Source organism: Pseudoliparis swirei, chromosome 6, assembly GCF_029220125.1.
Source record: "Pseudoliparis swirei isolate HS2019 ecotype Mariana Trench chromosome 6, NWPU_hadal_v1, whole genome shotgun sequence".
In the NCBI taxonomy this organism is placed as follows: domain Eukaryota; kingdom Metazoa; phylum Chordata; class Actinopteri; order Perciformes; family Liparidae; genus Pseudoliparis; species Pseudoliparis swirei.
In genome coordinates, this window is record NC_079393.1 from 12122386 (window position 1) to 12139031 (window position 16646).

At 41.1% G+C, this 16646-nt stretch overlaps 1 protein-coding gene across 3 annotated transcripts in view; it reads right to left on the reverse strand.

The window, feature by feature from the left end:
• The window catches only part of ccdc33 (coiled-coil domain containing 33), a 26691-nt gene extending 14909 nt beyond the window's left edge, over positions 1–11782 (reverse strand). For all 3 annotated transcript variants that reach the window (XM_056416655.1, XM_056416654.1, XM_056416653.1), the window contains exon 1: positions 11763–11782. The gene's annotated coding sequence lies outside the window, so the exon portion shown is untranslated. The remainder of the gene's footprint in view (positions 1–11762) is intronic.
• Positions 11783–16646: the final 4864 nt, after the last annotated feature.

The following is a 16646-nucleotide window of genomic DNA, read 5'->3' on the forward strand; positions in this document are numbered from 1 at the left end:
TCAGGGCCACACCCTATCTGTCAACGCCAATCTATTTCCAACATCATTATCCAGAGCTGAAAGAAACACTGTTAATGCGTTCCTTGATGGCAAAAGAGAAGGTAACACAGGCACGACCTGAGGCTGAAAGGGTTCCCTTGAAGACATCACAAACTAAAGCTACTGTATTTGTACACGTAACCACCAGTGTGCTCTTGTGCTTATTTATTGTCATTACAGATGCACCAAAATCTAATCTTGGCCCTGACCCTTTCAGTCACAATCAACCCAAGCGCTCATGTGCTCTCATGTCCGTCAACAGGCCCACCAACCTGCAGCCCGACCGTCACACCTGCTGTGCTCTGGGACCACTTTGCTGTTTTAGCAATCATCGCCATCATAGGAACCAGAGATAATTACACAGCTTCCACCCACCAGGCTGGCCTGCTTCGCTCAAACCGTATTGCTCCAGTGCAGCAATAACACTTGTCTAAATGAATGCGTGGCACTTTACTGCACGACTGACGGCGCCCATTTATTCTGCCATCCAACTGGAAAGAAAAAAACAGATTAATTTGGCACTTAAGGCCCCCACCTCTGTGAATAATGCATCACTCTTCTCTCAAACTGCAACCCCCACCCCTAAATCATCACTATTATTCAGCCCTTTTTTTTTTAATGATTCTCAGTTATAGATAACATAAACGTTAAACAGAGTCTTCCATCAAAGCCTTTTACATTTAGTCAGAAAGACTGGTAGTCGCTGGTGTTTGATCTCAATCTGCTCTCATCCGAATTGCCAACAATCTTGAATAATTATTACATTTGTCTAAAACAAGCATTTATTGAAGGTCTCCCCATTTAATGGAGTGGAAAATATCCATCTGTCAAACTAAAAGAAGGAGCTAATTGTACTGGTGCCTTGGACACAAACTAATTATCTCCACAGTTTTAAAAATCAAACTGAGTAAAAAAGCGTCATCTTTTTTCATTGCGTCACTTTCGGGTTCATGGTATTCATTCTGAATGTGTGTGCTCGCCTCGTCTCTTTGTTCACTGCACATCATGTCGTTGATGGTCTGGGCGTCAGAATTACAGATCTCGAACAATTATCACTTGTGCACCCAGATCCTAGTAACACCTCTCCTCCTCCCGGAGGGGAGGACAGACGTTGGGCTTTACACTCTCTTGTGTCCCATTATATTTATGCAAATGAGACTAAAATCAGAGGAAATCTGGGGGCATCCTTTCCTGTTAGTGCTAATTAGCAATGAATGTTATATTGCATACATTATGCATGAAATTCCCCTCTATGCATCTTTACATTGTGACCTTGAACACAACGCCAAGTTTTGGTTGCAACTCTTGATTTTTGTGCAGAGTATAAAGGAACTCAGCCTGAAAGCAAAGATCTGCAGTCAGTTGCAGTATAGAAGTGAAGCGAGAGTCTGGGGAAGGCCTTTTATGAGAATCATTGTCCGAGAGCATAATACCTTACGAGCATAACGTACAAGAGTGCCATCCCGCTGAAGAGAGATCTATTAATATCATATGGCTCCAGCCTGCCCATGAATCAGACCTCATAAAGGAGCCAAACAGCAGGGGGGAGACAGACCGGGACACGGAGGTGGCAAAACACATCTCACTGGAGATCTTCACTCTGATTCTGAGAGATACTAAATGGCATTTTCTCAGATCCCATTACAAGGGGCTACATTAAGATAATAATGTGGAAAAGCAATTATTAAAGAGCAATAAAGTATGTTTAGTACCCTCTTCAGGCAAGTGGGGCACATTTGTTTTAGTAGCTGAGCTGAGAATTGAGACCTGTGGCCCCACGGCTACCTGGAGGCCTCCATTTGAAAAAGAATTAAAAAGGAAAATAGATTTTCGACCAAGTAAGACATGAATATGAGCTGTATTTTTTTTAGGTCATTGTAAGTTTGCCATTTAAAAGACTGTATGCGTGTAATGAGCTGACATGGACATGTGTTCATGGTGATAAATGAGGAATAACTTTTCATAAGATATCGTTTTAATTGTTGCAAAAGGATACATTGGGTTTTTAACAAAAAAGCATCAACTGAAAATTGGGATAAATTGAGCCTCTAAGATCAAAAGTATCAATATAGAAACATAGCAGGGATGAAAGCCACTGAGGCTCAGTCACATGTTCACACTGCATAGTTCCAGAAAGGGAAAGCTGTGGCTCGGCACAAGCTGCATCTCGAGGGAAACAACCCGGGAGACCTGCAGCAAACACAGGGGGCGGAGCTAAGCAACACAAGACAAAAGCTCAATTTGGCTTCATGCAATTATCCGCATTCATCAAAAATGTGAACATACTTTGAATCCATGATTAGATTGCGAATCTATATGAAGCACAGTGTGTTATAGTGTTAATAATGAGTCTCTGGGCGGAATGAAAGGACAGGGTGATCAACAGGTGGCTCAGCGAGGCTGATCGCGGTGCTGTTGTGCCATATAGCTGGCGTGCGCGCGTGCCCAGCACCTGGCTGCTGCCCCAAGGGGAGCTGGCAGATGGTATTGACACTGTGGGGTGTGCATCCTCTGATACCGAGCACGACTTAGCCGTACTCCCTGGGAGAGAACCCAAAGAAGGAGGGCGCTTGCAGGTGAGGACAGGGAGCGGTGCAAAGCCGAGGACTCCAATGGAGTCGGCTGGAGAGAGGTCACAGGGGTCACACTATGCCCCAGGCAGACAGATGTGTCTGCTCATTAGGGCCTATAAAGCAGATCTGCATACTTTATCGAAAAACTCAATTATTGATGTCATCATGCATCTTTACTTAACCTGTCTCCAACCTGTTTGGATTACTATCTGGCGACATCCTTCTCTGTCCAGGCAAGGCACAACTCCTTGGATGCATCTATACGTGGTGCCAGGCTGAGAACGGTTTAGAAACAAGAGTGTCATTGACACACCGCCAGATGAGTGCTTTCCCATGGGGACCTTTGAGCTGAAAATGTCATGGGCCGGGGCTCCTTTGAGCGCACAAAGGTCACCAGTATCTTGGGCTCCTTATTGATTCCCAATCTAGCACCATTACTCCTGACAATTACAGAAGGAACTGAAATTCTAAGTCATGGAAATGCATTCAGTGTGAGGATGTATCTGGAATCATAATGTAGTGCAACATATATAATTCAATCTAAGGTCATGGATCCCCCTGTGTGCTGGTGGACATATTTCCACTGGTGCATCAACATGTGTCATGATTTCATGATAATTATACTTTTAATATTAAACTTTTATTGTCAATTCAAGACATATATTGAATGGGAAAAAATATTGATGGACACATATCCCCTCAGAAATTGAGAATGAGCTATTGAAGTTAAATTGATGAAAAATAAACAATAAGCATGTCGCTAAAATCATAACGGCTACAATTTAATTGTTTCTGTATTAATAGAATAACACAACTCCCACATACCGTCTTCTTCACTTGAATTCAACAATATTTAGCTATCAGATCAAATGAACCCGATAAGGGTCTCTGAATGCAAGTGAAGATTACATTGTGTGGTAGTCTTTTCATATATATTGTCGACCTTAGGTATTCTCCAAGTCAACCTACTGGAGTGCACAAGTTTATTTATTATTTAATGTTCTATGAATTGTCACCTGCTAGCACCTATACTGAGGAAAAATAGTTAAACACATCATAGCTCTCATCAATAGCAGTAAACTGTACATTTAAACACAAAGTCATTAACGTCACGTTGGCACATATTTGTCACTTAGAATTTAAGACATCTTCATATTACAAAGGAAGGAAAAGGGTGAGTGTGTATTAGGTGGCCTGCTGCCTGCCTGAGCACAGATGGTGGCAGAGCAGGATGTACCGACCTGTACTTTTGCCCACAGGCGCGTGCACACACTCTCACACACACACACACACACACACACAGCATATTCACATATGCATCCATGCATATGTGAATAATGCCCTCATACATACACACCCACACATACAGTAAGTGCTGATCAGCCAATTTAAGAGCTCATTGTATGGCACAGGAAGTGACTGCAGATAGACATGTTGGTCATTTAAGAAGGCGTCACATGTATTTTACAAAGTGCAGGAGTCAGAATCCCAACATCCTTTCCAGTCTGTGATCAAAACGTCTTCTTTCTTTCTTTTAACGGGAATGCAAGACATCCAGACATGTCGATCAAAGACTGACTCCGGTTCACAGAAACATCTAAGGCCAAACAGGATAATTAGTGCACGGGCACGATCAATACTCCTCGTGTGGGGGTTGAATGCAGAAGGAAAAAAGCAATCTAAGGAACATTTGGAAGGGAACTGCTCGGGAAAGCAAAATCCAAACAGGCTGCATACATTACAAATAGATTTGCATCAGTGGGAGGGATTCCACTCACTGCATTAATGAGTGCATGCCGGCTGCAGCATGTCCTGCTTTTCAGACCATTCCATACTAAAACCCATAGTAAAATGTATATCCTTAACAAAAAGAGCCACAGAACATATTGATTACCAACTAAAGCTATCGAGAGATCCTCCGTGAGCAAGACGGGAGACAAATGGTAAGGCGTAAAGACAGGAAGACGGATAGATAGGCAGATGAATGAAGGCGATGGTTCTGACGATCGATCGGTAGAGGAAGAGTAGAGATCCCCGGAGGGGAGCGGGGCCTTTTTAGCACCGTGTGAGAAGAGAAGGATGACATGTTTCTCTTTTGAGGTGCTGAGTATGTTAAGGAACGCTATGCCACCGGAGTCAGGATGGAAAGATGCATGTGAGGGGAGTGTGTGGCCACGGCCCTCTGTGGCGTGACAGACGGTGATAGCAAGTGACAAACAGAGCTCTCTGAGAGAGGAGAGGAAGACATACTGGTTCTCCAGACTCCAGCTCCCCGCCATGACTCTGGGACGTCAGCCATGCCCTGCCCATGCTCGCTCAGTAACAGCCGTCAAGAGAAACACAGAGCTTTTGAATTGATCTGGAAGCATTTTTTGATACATATTCACGTCGTCTTTCTGGAAACACTTCAGGGGGAAACCCAATTAAAATGAGCCAAAAAAGCATGACAAGCATACCTGCAGACGTCCCCGTGCAGTGAGGCGTAGAAGGTGGAAAATATTTAGTTGTCAAAGACAATCCCGCCACTTGTGGTGTGAAAGCTTCATGACATCCTTTAAATCCCAAATTAAAAATTAAAAAGACAGTTATTATTATTATTATTTATATATTATTATGAAGAAATATTTTGTATTCAACAAATTACAAAAATGCATTTAGTAAGTAGTACCAGGGGATGTATAAACACATGTGCCATCTACATTAAAATGAATGATGGAATCATGGCTTCTGTGGAAATAGAAAACTGCTATCCGATTTCCAGAATGATATAAAATTGTAACGGCTACCCCCACCCACTCACAAAAAGACATCCATGAAAACATGATGTGGGCGTCGACCCTGCTGCAGATTGAGGTTCTGACACACAGCTAGGAAATCCATTTGAGCGAACAAAATAAATAAAACATCGAGTTCCACCGTTTGCACCTTGGCAACAGCTTTATTATTATGAGAGGACCGGTAGGTGCAGAGAGACAGAGACAGGAAAGCTCCAACTGTGTCCAGACAGGCGAGACTCAGAACCCAGTCTAAAGATGATATTGTCACGCTAAAGGCTCCACAACAAACTCATATCGCTCACTATTATTATCAGAGAAGTGAAATAATTGAGATCTATTAATGTGAAATAATAATTAACACCTAGTACAGAATATTGTAAAGGAAACCAATTGAAATTAATCTTATTTTCTTTTTGTATAGAGAAATAGTTAAACATTTTCGGAAATGCTTATTTGTATTCTTGGAAAAGTTAGACAGGAAGTTACTCTAATGTCAAACCTCTACGCTTATCATGAAGCTGCAACTAGTCACCGGTTCGTTTATCTTAGCAATAAGGACCGGAAACTATGAGTCTGGCTCTGTACAAATGTAACAAAATCAAACTGCCAGCCCCTCTGAAGCTTGTTAGTCAATACACTAGAACTCCCTTGTTTACTCATTCAAATAACTAATTGTAAAAATGACACGTTGAGGTTTTCACGCGGTGTTATGCGCCAGACTACTTCGAGGGCCGGGAGCAGTGACTCACGAGAGTTTAGCCGTCACTGTGAGGTTAGCTTAGCATAAAGACGAAACATTTCTTGTCTTTATGCTAAGCTAAAATAAACAGTTGCTGACTGTATATTTGGCATCCAAACATAAGCATATTGATCCTTTCACCAACTCTAAATATTGACATTTCCAAAATGTCAAACTATTCCTTTAAAAAGATAATTACCCAGAACTAAATGGGGACCTCGGTGACAAAATGCCGGCGGTCTAATCGGTAACGGCGGTTCTTTTCACAACGTCCACACATCGCCTTCATTCAAGCTTTTTAGCCTGCACCGCACGGGACAGTTGTCCATTGTCTCTCTGAATTGATGTCAGCGCCCCGAGGTGCATTAGCGCGTTACAGGATGTGCGCATGCTGGTGTGCATTCGCCCTCTCTGGAAGAAGCTCCCGGCCTCGCCCACCAGCTGCACAATGCAGCCAAAGCATATTGATTGTACCGCTCACAGGGGCAGAATAAAAGCTGGGGGGATATTTTTCTGGCTGACCTGCTTGAGTGATAGTGAGGGACAATACTGGCCACAGTGGGCAGTAGACCTACCGTAGAGCGCTCTTCATTGGGCTTTCCCGCATCCTGCAGGAGCGCCTAAAAGCAAGACGGATTTATTGAGCAGGAGAGAAAAGAGACGCAGACCACGAACCCCTCACACTGTCCAATCTGCAAACATGGCAAATCTCTACTGGTCAGTTTAAGTTATGCAGCATCACATGCAGACATTTGGAACTGTGCTACTCAATACCACCTGGGGGGCAGAAGATCAATGGGAAGATTCAGTTAATATCAAATTCTCACTTTACTTTGATTAAGTTAGCATCTTCTTCCTTCCGCTGGCACAGAGCTGCAAAAAAAATATTGAGATTGGATGTCTTATCAGATATTCCAAGATCTAATTAAAGCAAAAATGATTTGTCCACATTATAATTGCTCAAATCCAGAGCGCGTAAACCCCTCCTCAAGTCTCACTGGATATTCATCACTGCCGGAGGATTTTATCCATTTATCAGGCAAATAGGAGGGAAATGAAGGGATGGTAATACATATATAAACTAGCTTGAGCTGGATGAGGTTAAAGTGAGCTCACCTCAAACCCAGTGAAGGTTGTAAATGTGAGAGTAAAGGAGTATAGTATATAGTGTAGTAAAGCAAAGAAACAGACGTGGCACTTGGTCACAGCATTGTTACTGCCACAGTGGGGCAGCAGTCCATTAAGACATGAAATCTGCTCAGCAGCAGCATGCGCTGCATAATTCACCTGGAACGTAATCGTTCTGATGGTTAGTAAAGTTAGCATCTGTCGTTGGGGAATTTTTAAATGAAAAACTAGAACCACAGGACTTCACAAACAGTGATTACAGCTCAGAGCTCTCAAGAGGGTGCTCCATTGAAAACAGTGCACAAATCAATGTTTATGACCACCATAAAAAAACTGCAAACTAGAAAAAACCCAAAGCCTGACATCCATAACACCTGTTCTTTACACACCATATTCAACCAGATCCAAGCTGATTTAACCAGAAGCCTGTCCACTGGCACTTCCTCTGAGCTGAAAATTAGTCACAACAACTACATCTTAAGAACAGTGAGGCACGGATACTACTGCCCACAGTTGTACTGATCTTGTTTTGGTAATATTGGACATAATCAGCATCAAAACGATATTCATAACAACCGTTTGAAGTAGAATATAGTGAAGAGTAGGCCAAAGCTCTGTGAAGTATCAAGCAAATTCATAGGTAATACCTATAAACAAATGTGATGTTCTGTGCTACTAAATGCCATATATGGACATTTTCATCAATTAAAACAGTATTATATGAATAAAATAACAGTATTAACATTAGTCTTGGCCACATGAAACATAAAGACGATCTCATAATACATAATTAAGAACAGCACCCAGGGTGCTCGTTAACCTGGATTTACTTTCATTTACACATATTTAATTCAACATCCTAATGAACTCTATTTTCCACCTTGAGTCAAGAAAGAAAATTGACAAATATACAACTAGTAAGAGAAATCTCATAATTAGTCAGATATTTTTGATGCATCATTTACATTAAAATAAATAATATTTATCTCAAAAGCCCTTTTAAGGGAATCTCAATGAGATCTTGATCAGAGTTATCCTAAATTAAGGATTACCAACATCAGACAATTCTACATAGACATTATAAAATCATTACTGAGCAACATAAATTGTTTTATACAAACACAGCGGTTGGATATTTGAAGGAAAGGCAACCGAGAATGTAATGGGATACGCATAGTTACACAGGAAAGGGTAAAGAAAGCATGGATTATTCATGTCTACTCCCACAATGCAAAACGGCTCCTTCTTGATGGATTGTGCTCGGGGCGCTCCTCCCTGCGCAATACCAACAGACCCGGGCAGCCTCATGCCGCGATGATGAGCTCCCCCAGAATCACAGACGGGGCCAGCGGCTCTCATCTTCCTTCTCTACGCGCAGACATAACGATGGTGTGTGGTCTGAGGTGAACCTAAATCTAAACTAGAGTATCAGGAGGAGGGTAGTAGAGTGGAGAGGTAGCAGGGGACAAGCGCTGACAGTGTTTGACTGAGCTTATTTTAGTTGAACTGGAGAGAAAGTCACACAAATGAGGCATAAGGCCCCGTCACACCACTCACATGACAGGTGTGCTGCAAGGAGGCGGTGAAAGTTACGCAGAAGCACCGTCGCCTTCGGTGTAGCGCAGGAACGTGTACTGAACAGATTCCCCTGCACCAGTTTGTGATGCAGAGAGAGACTTTGAAATGCACGTCTTTGTGTGGATGGGGGAGCTCACCTGGACCGGCGCCAAATGGTAGCTGTGGAAAGGCTGCAGGGGTGTAAACGCAGGAAGGAGGTGATGCCCGACTGTCAGCCAGCAGAACCATCACCGCAGATAGAAAGACGGAGAGAATCAAATATGGATGGGTTATTCGGAGTTGTGGCATACGCGTTACCCGTCTCATGCTGTGTGTCTGCAACACTCAACTGCATGTCTAATGTTGGCAGGACACTCTTACCAAAGATTTATAAGTGAAATGAGACTTTATGTCATTAAATGCAGAGCCTTCTCCATGGCTGCCCCCTCCCTCTGGAACTCTCTCCCCAAACACATCCAAGACTGCACTGACCTTTCGACATTCAAATCTCACATTAAAACACACCTTTTCATGTGCGCCTAATGTGTGTTCTGTGTTTTTTGAGTATAGCTCTTTTATGATGATTTTAATCTTTGTAAAGTGTAAACTTTTGAAAAACATTATACAAATACAATATTTTATTATTATTAAATAAAGCTGAATAAAGAAACGGGATAGAGATTATAGCTACAACCCAAATTAATCTGCACTGGAACCTCAATTAAATTAGACATCATTCCTTTAGTTTAGTTGCCATAATAAATAAATAGTGGCATTAATTCGCATTAAGACAGAAACTCAATAGATTAAAACGACATAATGAAACATAAGTGAATAGGAACAGAGATAACTGGGTTGAAAGGAAGCTCCTCTGACTCATGCCTTCAATGACGGCTGCAGTCTGCAGCGCTGGAATCGCGTTCCCTCTACATGAGCTCTGAACTGAGGGTGAACCTGAGCTCCTTTGTGTACTTCCATCTAAAAGAGACATATCTGTAGACAGCAGGAGTCGTTGCCAAATTTCTCTTGGCAGGGGATTTCAAAGACATTCAATATAAAGAAACACGAAACGGGTCAAATCTCAATGACAAATATTGCCTGAAGCCATCAACAGCCCAGACAGCAAGTGATGGTGCAGACTGTCTGGCCTGCTGATGAGAAACAGAGTCATATCGAAATTTCACACTTTCAGCACATTCCATGCAATCTCCTAGGATTCAGCAGGTAAAGCTGGAACGCAAATTAGCTCCTCTAACGGTCAACTAACCATTCAAAATGCCTTAGCAACAGTTAGAATCCGTCACACTGCGGACCTCAACGCCAACCCGCGACTTGTCCTCCAATGAGCTTGCTTCGCCGCAAAGGGGAGGAGGCAGCGGTGGGCAAATAAAGCAGGGAAGCGAACAAAGGGAGGAGGCTTCAGAAACACTGTTCCGCCATCAGTATTCCCTCCACATCCACTGCTATCACTCCCCTCATACTCATTGAGAGCCCTATTTAGCTATGTGTGTAATTATTCTGTCACTTAACAGGCAGACACCACGGTCCGTGAATGAGCAGACTCGTGCTCGACAATTATCATCAGCACTGAAGCCTTTTCCTGGGCCGGTGAGCACATCAAGTATCAGCCATTTTTACCAATATTCCCGAAAAACCACAGAGGGAAATATGTTGCTTTAGTATTCAGAAAGAGGCCCGTCAAAAGCAATCTCTGAAGCATAAGCCCAATTTCTTCACCTCCAAATGAATGTTCTTCCTCAGTGGAAGAGAGACTTCAGAGACACATGCATCAATACATGTTTCCTTCTCTTGATGTTGGTGAACTGGTGGGATGTTAAGAAGTCACCCACAATTTCTTAACACAGCTACATTATTAAACCTTAACAAAGCTATGCTTTTCACTTTGAGTCAGTTTGTGTGGCTGAAAATTAAAACTCACTCAGAAATACATCGAAAGCACTAGAAGCATTAAATCCATACCTGAACATGATGTACATTAGATGGCCAACACTCTAAAACAAGCTTCATCATTTTCCGAATTGATGCCTGCACACCAGCTATGATCTAAATCAACTATGATATCACATATCAGTTATATAATCCATCTCTATTTGGACATATCCTGTGTTGAACAATGTACAATAAACTATTTAAGGATAGCCAAGGACATTCCCCTATGCATATGCATAGCAGCAATACTGCCATTTGTATACTACTAGATACACAAATTAGAATTAGAACACTGATTTGTGGCTATGTGAACTTGTATCATCATGTCTGTCTTTCTTTCTTTTTCTTTTCTTGTTTTGATTGTAATGTTGTCTTGAGATAAATGCCTCACTTCACATTGCAAACCAAGTGATACGGGTACGAATAAAGTAACCTGAACCTCCTACTTTACCTGCACTGTTTCTCACTTTTAACTATGTCTACTCACATGTATCTTTACCTGATGCTTTTTTTATGTAGCCATTTATTATTTATTGTATGTTTGACCAAAACAAGAATTCACTGTATGTACTTGTATGTGTGTGCAGCTAATCTCTTGAATGTTCTGAGTCAAGCATTATCTCCATGCAGTGATGTCATCAATGCTACATGTTTAAACATAAATACTGTAAAACCACTCCTACCCGTTTCTTCTTTAACACGTTTAAATTGCAGGATTAAAAATGAAACCATATCTGAGCAACAGATTGAGTCGGATTGCTTGAAACAATTCATGGCTTTTAGCATGTCACATATAATTAAACATCCGAAGAGATTTGCCAACAATCATCACAATAAATAAATAAAAACACAGTTGCAAAGTTGGTTGACCTTGACCCAGACAGATCAGGTTACATGTTCTGAGCTCTCTGTGCTGTGATGTTCAATCTGAAGCAGAGCCCACGCAACATGAACGAATAACACGGTTATTTGGAGGTGGTGTACTCGTTGGCTGCTCACCCTCCTGGAGGAGCCGTGTGTGGGCTACGTGGGCGCAACGGGTCACCTCCCGACTCCTCCTCCCACAGAACTCATCCACTCCGCTCTGCCTGTGAACATAGAGATGCAGATAAGGAGATAACACTCGGAGGATTTTCTTTTTTAAGTGAAGCTAGTCAGCCTCTTCTTTTCCTTAACTGCACAATACACAGGTTGATACCAGAAACTCCTTCTCTATAGGAGTAAACAAACAAAACATGTTTTTTGCATTTCCGAACAAAGACCTAAATCACTATAACATGGATTCAATAGAAGTATACAAACAAACATTATATATATATATATATAGTATCTATATCTAGATATTGAACATCTTATCAGTAGAATAGTATGAATTCATTCCTTTAACGTGTGCACACTTGCAGCAGAGTCTGACTTGAGCTGATCCAATCTGAGTTTATTTTCAAATTCCAGAGGAGGCAGAGAGGTAAGAGGTCATTTCCACTGAAATAACAGTGTAGTCTTTCGCAAGATGTTATAAAACACACTTCCACATGAATCAGTCTGGCTCAAAATGCCTGGCTAATCACATGAACAGCCCACCATCCTCCCAAACCTTTGAACGGGCTAATCAAATATGCTCCCTCTCCCTCCAGAGGTCTAATCCCTCTTAGCGAGGAGGTAGGGAACGTGCCACCTGCTTCCAGTCATCCAGCTCGAGGCCTGACTGCCCCTGTGACACCACGCTGCCCTTAATCTCTTGAACAAATGCATAGCTTCATCCCGATGCCGCTGCTTGATCTGGACGCACCTCAGCATACACACATATTTCCACCATCACTCGCAAAACTCACATTCCTTTGAACCGGCTTCCAGGGCGGGATTAACAGACTTTGACCCAGAATATCCATCAGAAATTTTAATGAACGCACTCGCGGTTTTCTCATTTATGGAGGGTAAATTACATTTATCAGGCAATCTCATATGAGACAATCAATTATGAAAATAAATAGATTCACAATCTTCCAGGTGCTCATAGTTACATTGAAACTGTTGCATGTTCATACTGGCAATGATGAGGTCTCTTCCGATTTTCAGGAATATGAATCTTTTCGGAGAATGCGTGTGAAGATGTGCCGAGTGTCCACCGAGCTTGCGTCACTGCTCTCAGCTGAGATGATGACGAATATGTGAAAAGTATAAGAATACTTTGTATGAAGCATCAAACTATACAGAATTGTACTTGATAAATACATGAAAACACAATTAAACAGTAAATTAATTAAATCTTGTATTTTGTGTTGAAAAGAGCACAATGTTGTCGTCTTCCACAAACAACAATATGTTCAGGATCAAATCAGACCAGGATGGGATCGGAGTGCACTGGAAAACTTCAGTTGGATGTCTGTGTCAAAGCGGCCTTTCACTTGCTGCTGCAGGAGCTCATTCAGGATAACAAGGCTGGAGATGTCAGGCTGCATTAGCATCCAGGCAGACTCTGCACCCAGAGGATTCCACAGTGCCGGGAAAATCAGTCATTAAATTTGCAGGCGGTCGGCAGAGCTCCACCGTCTGCTTATGGGATGAGGGACAGCACTTTATGGCCAGGAGGCATTTACCACAGGTTCATATTTCTGATTCCCTCATAGATAAAGAGTCACCTGTAATATGACACAAAGACCCAGGATGGTTTGGGGAAGTTTAGTTGGACAAAGATGGGCAATACATTTTTATGGTGTGCCGTTTTTGAACAGCACGGTCTTGAAACTGCCCAATCAATATTTACGGAATAACAATAAGACTCTGCTAAAAATAGACATGTGCCTGTACTTCATGCTTAGAATACAAGGTGTTCACATTATTATACTGAAGTCTTTACCAACTGTTTACTTGTAGGAACATGTGCGTTTCAAACTAAAAGGCGTGATGCTGTGAATCAGTAAATCACCAACACTAAAAATCAGTAAATGGCTATTTTCCTGATGCCTACAATGTTTATAGTTTGTACACGGTCATAGAGGTGCTAATATAATTATATGGTGCTGTACTTGATCACTTCAGCATCATAACATTTGTATAAGTTTTGTATTTGAGGTGTTTCTAATAGTCTTGTGTATGTTAATAGGGAAGAAATAAATTAGAAACACTTCTCAATATATGATGTAGCCCAATACCTTTAACCACAATAATATAAAAGTGAATCCTGCAATTTCCCCACCGTGGGACTAATAAAGCAATATATAATCTAATCTAATCTTTTTAACACATTTCCAACAATGTCACGAGAAATTAAACATCAGAAACAAAAAAAGGTAGAATTTGTGGCAGTGCTGTTGTGTTGACTAGAAAGAGATTGTACATGTGTATGTGACAACTAATGTTTAAGATTTTTAAAAAACATTTAGAATATTTGCTCACAAAATAATCTAATTATCATAGTGTTTACACAATAAAAAGAGATGTTGCAATTGATGAATCTATTCAAGTGTGTTGTTGTGGCAGCCGATATTTGAGACAAACCAAATTCACAATTGTAGCTCTGCCATTATCAATTGATTGCTGGCGTGATTTTTGGCACTCTGCTGGTTTCGGCAGCTAAACATTGACTTTGTTTACAGCTCTTTGTTCATCTATTGTAAACAAAGGATTTTTGATGTTTCTCATTTCAAGTGCCCTTCCCCCGTCTACCTTTTGTCTCTGAAAGCTCTGGTTTGTTGTTAGAAGCCTTCAATTGGAGCCTGCCCCCCTTGCCTCAAAGCCAGTTGCAGATGAAAAATGGATGACTGCATGCCTTGAAACCCTCCATTTGAAGTGCTGCTGTTCCTCTGATGCTGCCCCCACTGATGGCGACTGCGTCTGCCGCCTTCATTCGACCCGCGGTTTCCCTCACAGTGGGAGTGCTAATCAGGGAGAGAGGGTGAGAGAGTGTAGAGCACCCATGCCTCTACACTCCTTCAGTGGTGTTCACTCATCAAAGACAGATTTTGTTGGCCTGCGTGCAACAGTAAGACATTGATTAGCTGCTTTTAAAAGCCACCAACTATAAACTCGACCCCACAGTTGTCTCACAGTGCAGCAATGTGTTTTGTAGGTGATATCAGACAAGAAAGAAAATACTCAGCTTCTTTTTTTTACCTCTAATATACATGTCCTATTGCACCTGATACCCTTAAATTGTAAAGGATCCCTTGTTGGACGACATAAAAAAGCATAGTGCAAAATACAATCATGGGCCCTAACTCGTGCCCCAGTGTTATGTTTTAAGTCTTACACACATCTTGCACAAGTGTCATTTTGAAAATAACACACTTTTTTTCCCCCAAAAAAATTGCATTAAAGCAAACTCAAAGAAATGTTATAACAATAAGTAAAAAAGGTGATCAATCATTAATAATGAATTATCAAAGGTTTAGATACTTTAGCTGCATTCTTGCGACCTGGTGAGAAGCAGAAGGTGTACTCGTGTTTACTGCAAGAGTCCAATGTGGTTCAAAAATGGGATTGTATAATCTTCAAATATGTGAATTGTGTAACACCTGAGATAGGACACTCACACCAATTCAAATAGCTGCGAACCACATCATTAAATCAGTCAGCGGGAAAGAAATGGACCGTTTACCTTAAAAAGATGTTTTCACACATCCTTCAGGTGATTTTGAAATGTGCAAATAGAGGAAGCAATAAAACAATATGCTATGTAATAAATGGAGTAACACAATATGCTGATTATCATTCACACATTAGCACGAGACATTTAAAAATATACTGAATCTTTTCCAAATATTATAAAATAAAGAGCTCTTCAGTACGATGAGGAGGAAATAAAAAGGCGCGCTAGACTGCTTTCACACTTGAGCCACGTACATATGGAGGACTGAAAATGACTTAAGTATAAATAAATAAATGCATGAATAAATACAAGAATAAATAAATAAATGCTTAAATAAATGTATAAATAAATATAGGAATAAATAAATAAATGCTTAAATAAATGTATAAATAAATAAATACAAGAATTAATACAGAAATTAATAAATATAAGTTATAACTCAACAGGACATCATTAAATAAATGTATTTCTACATTTCTGTATTTCTTCATTTATTTATATCTCTATTTATGTGTCCACACGTATTTCTTCATTTATTTATGTGTGACATTTATGTGTCCGTATATTCAAATGAGCTGGGCGGTCCGAACCTCATTGTTGAACAGGATTGGTCAAGTCGGAGAGCAAGACAGAAGCAATCGATCCCTAGCACTTGGATCTGTAGACGAACAGCGTTTATTATGCATTCTTGTCTGTCCATTATTTTTATTTTTTTTGTCTGTACATTCTAAATACTACTGTTGTTGAGTCACGGAATGTAATTTAAGGATGTTTTCAGCTGTGAAGTTAGTAGTTTAAGCATCAAATCTGTGGTCGGTTTATCGAGATTCAGCCTAATAAGGATATGCGACGTTGATTTGAGGTCCTGCTCGCGGGACCTCTGAGCTCCAGGCGCCTGATCTCGGCAGGACTTTTTGAAATGCTCCGCTGGCTCTGACGTCTCCGTAGCGGCTAAACGTGAGATATAATTAGGTTTTGGAGGATCTAAAGAGCACAAAGAGTTTATTATTTATTAAAAGATAATGTTACGTCAATTTGACTGAGGGTTAAGATTCATAGCTTCATATTGTAGCGACCCTGGGTCAGGAAAGCTACGAGACGTTGTATAGTTATTACCGTTTATTCGTAGCCTACGCCAAACAACAGTGAACACCGCAACACATTCTACTCCACTGTAAAGTATTTTACAGTGAATAATTGGAGGAAATTCATGAGCAAGAACAGTTGATGTGGTGACGTCACAAGACCAGAAAGACCGTCCTGCGTCCTCGAGAGTCCGGACTCCCAAGACCAGA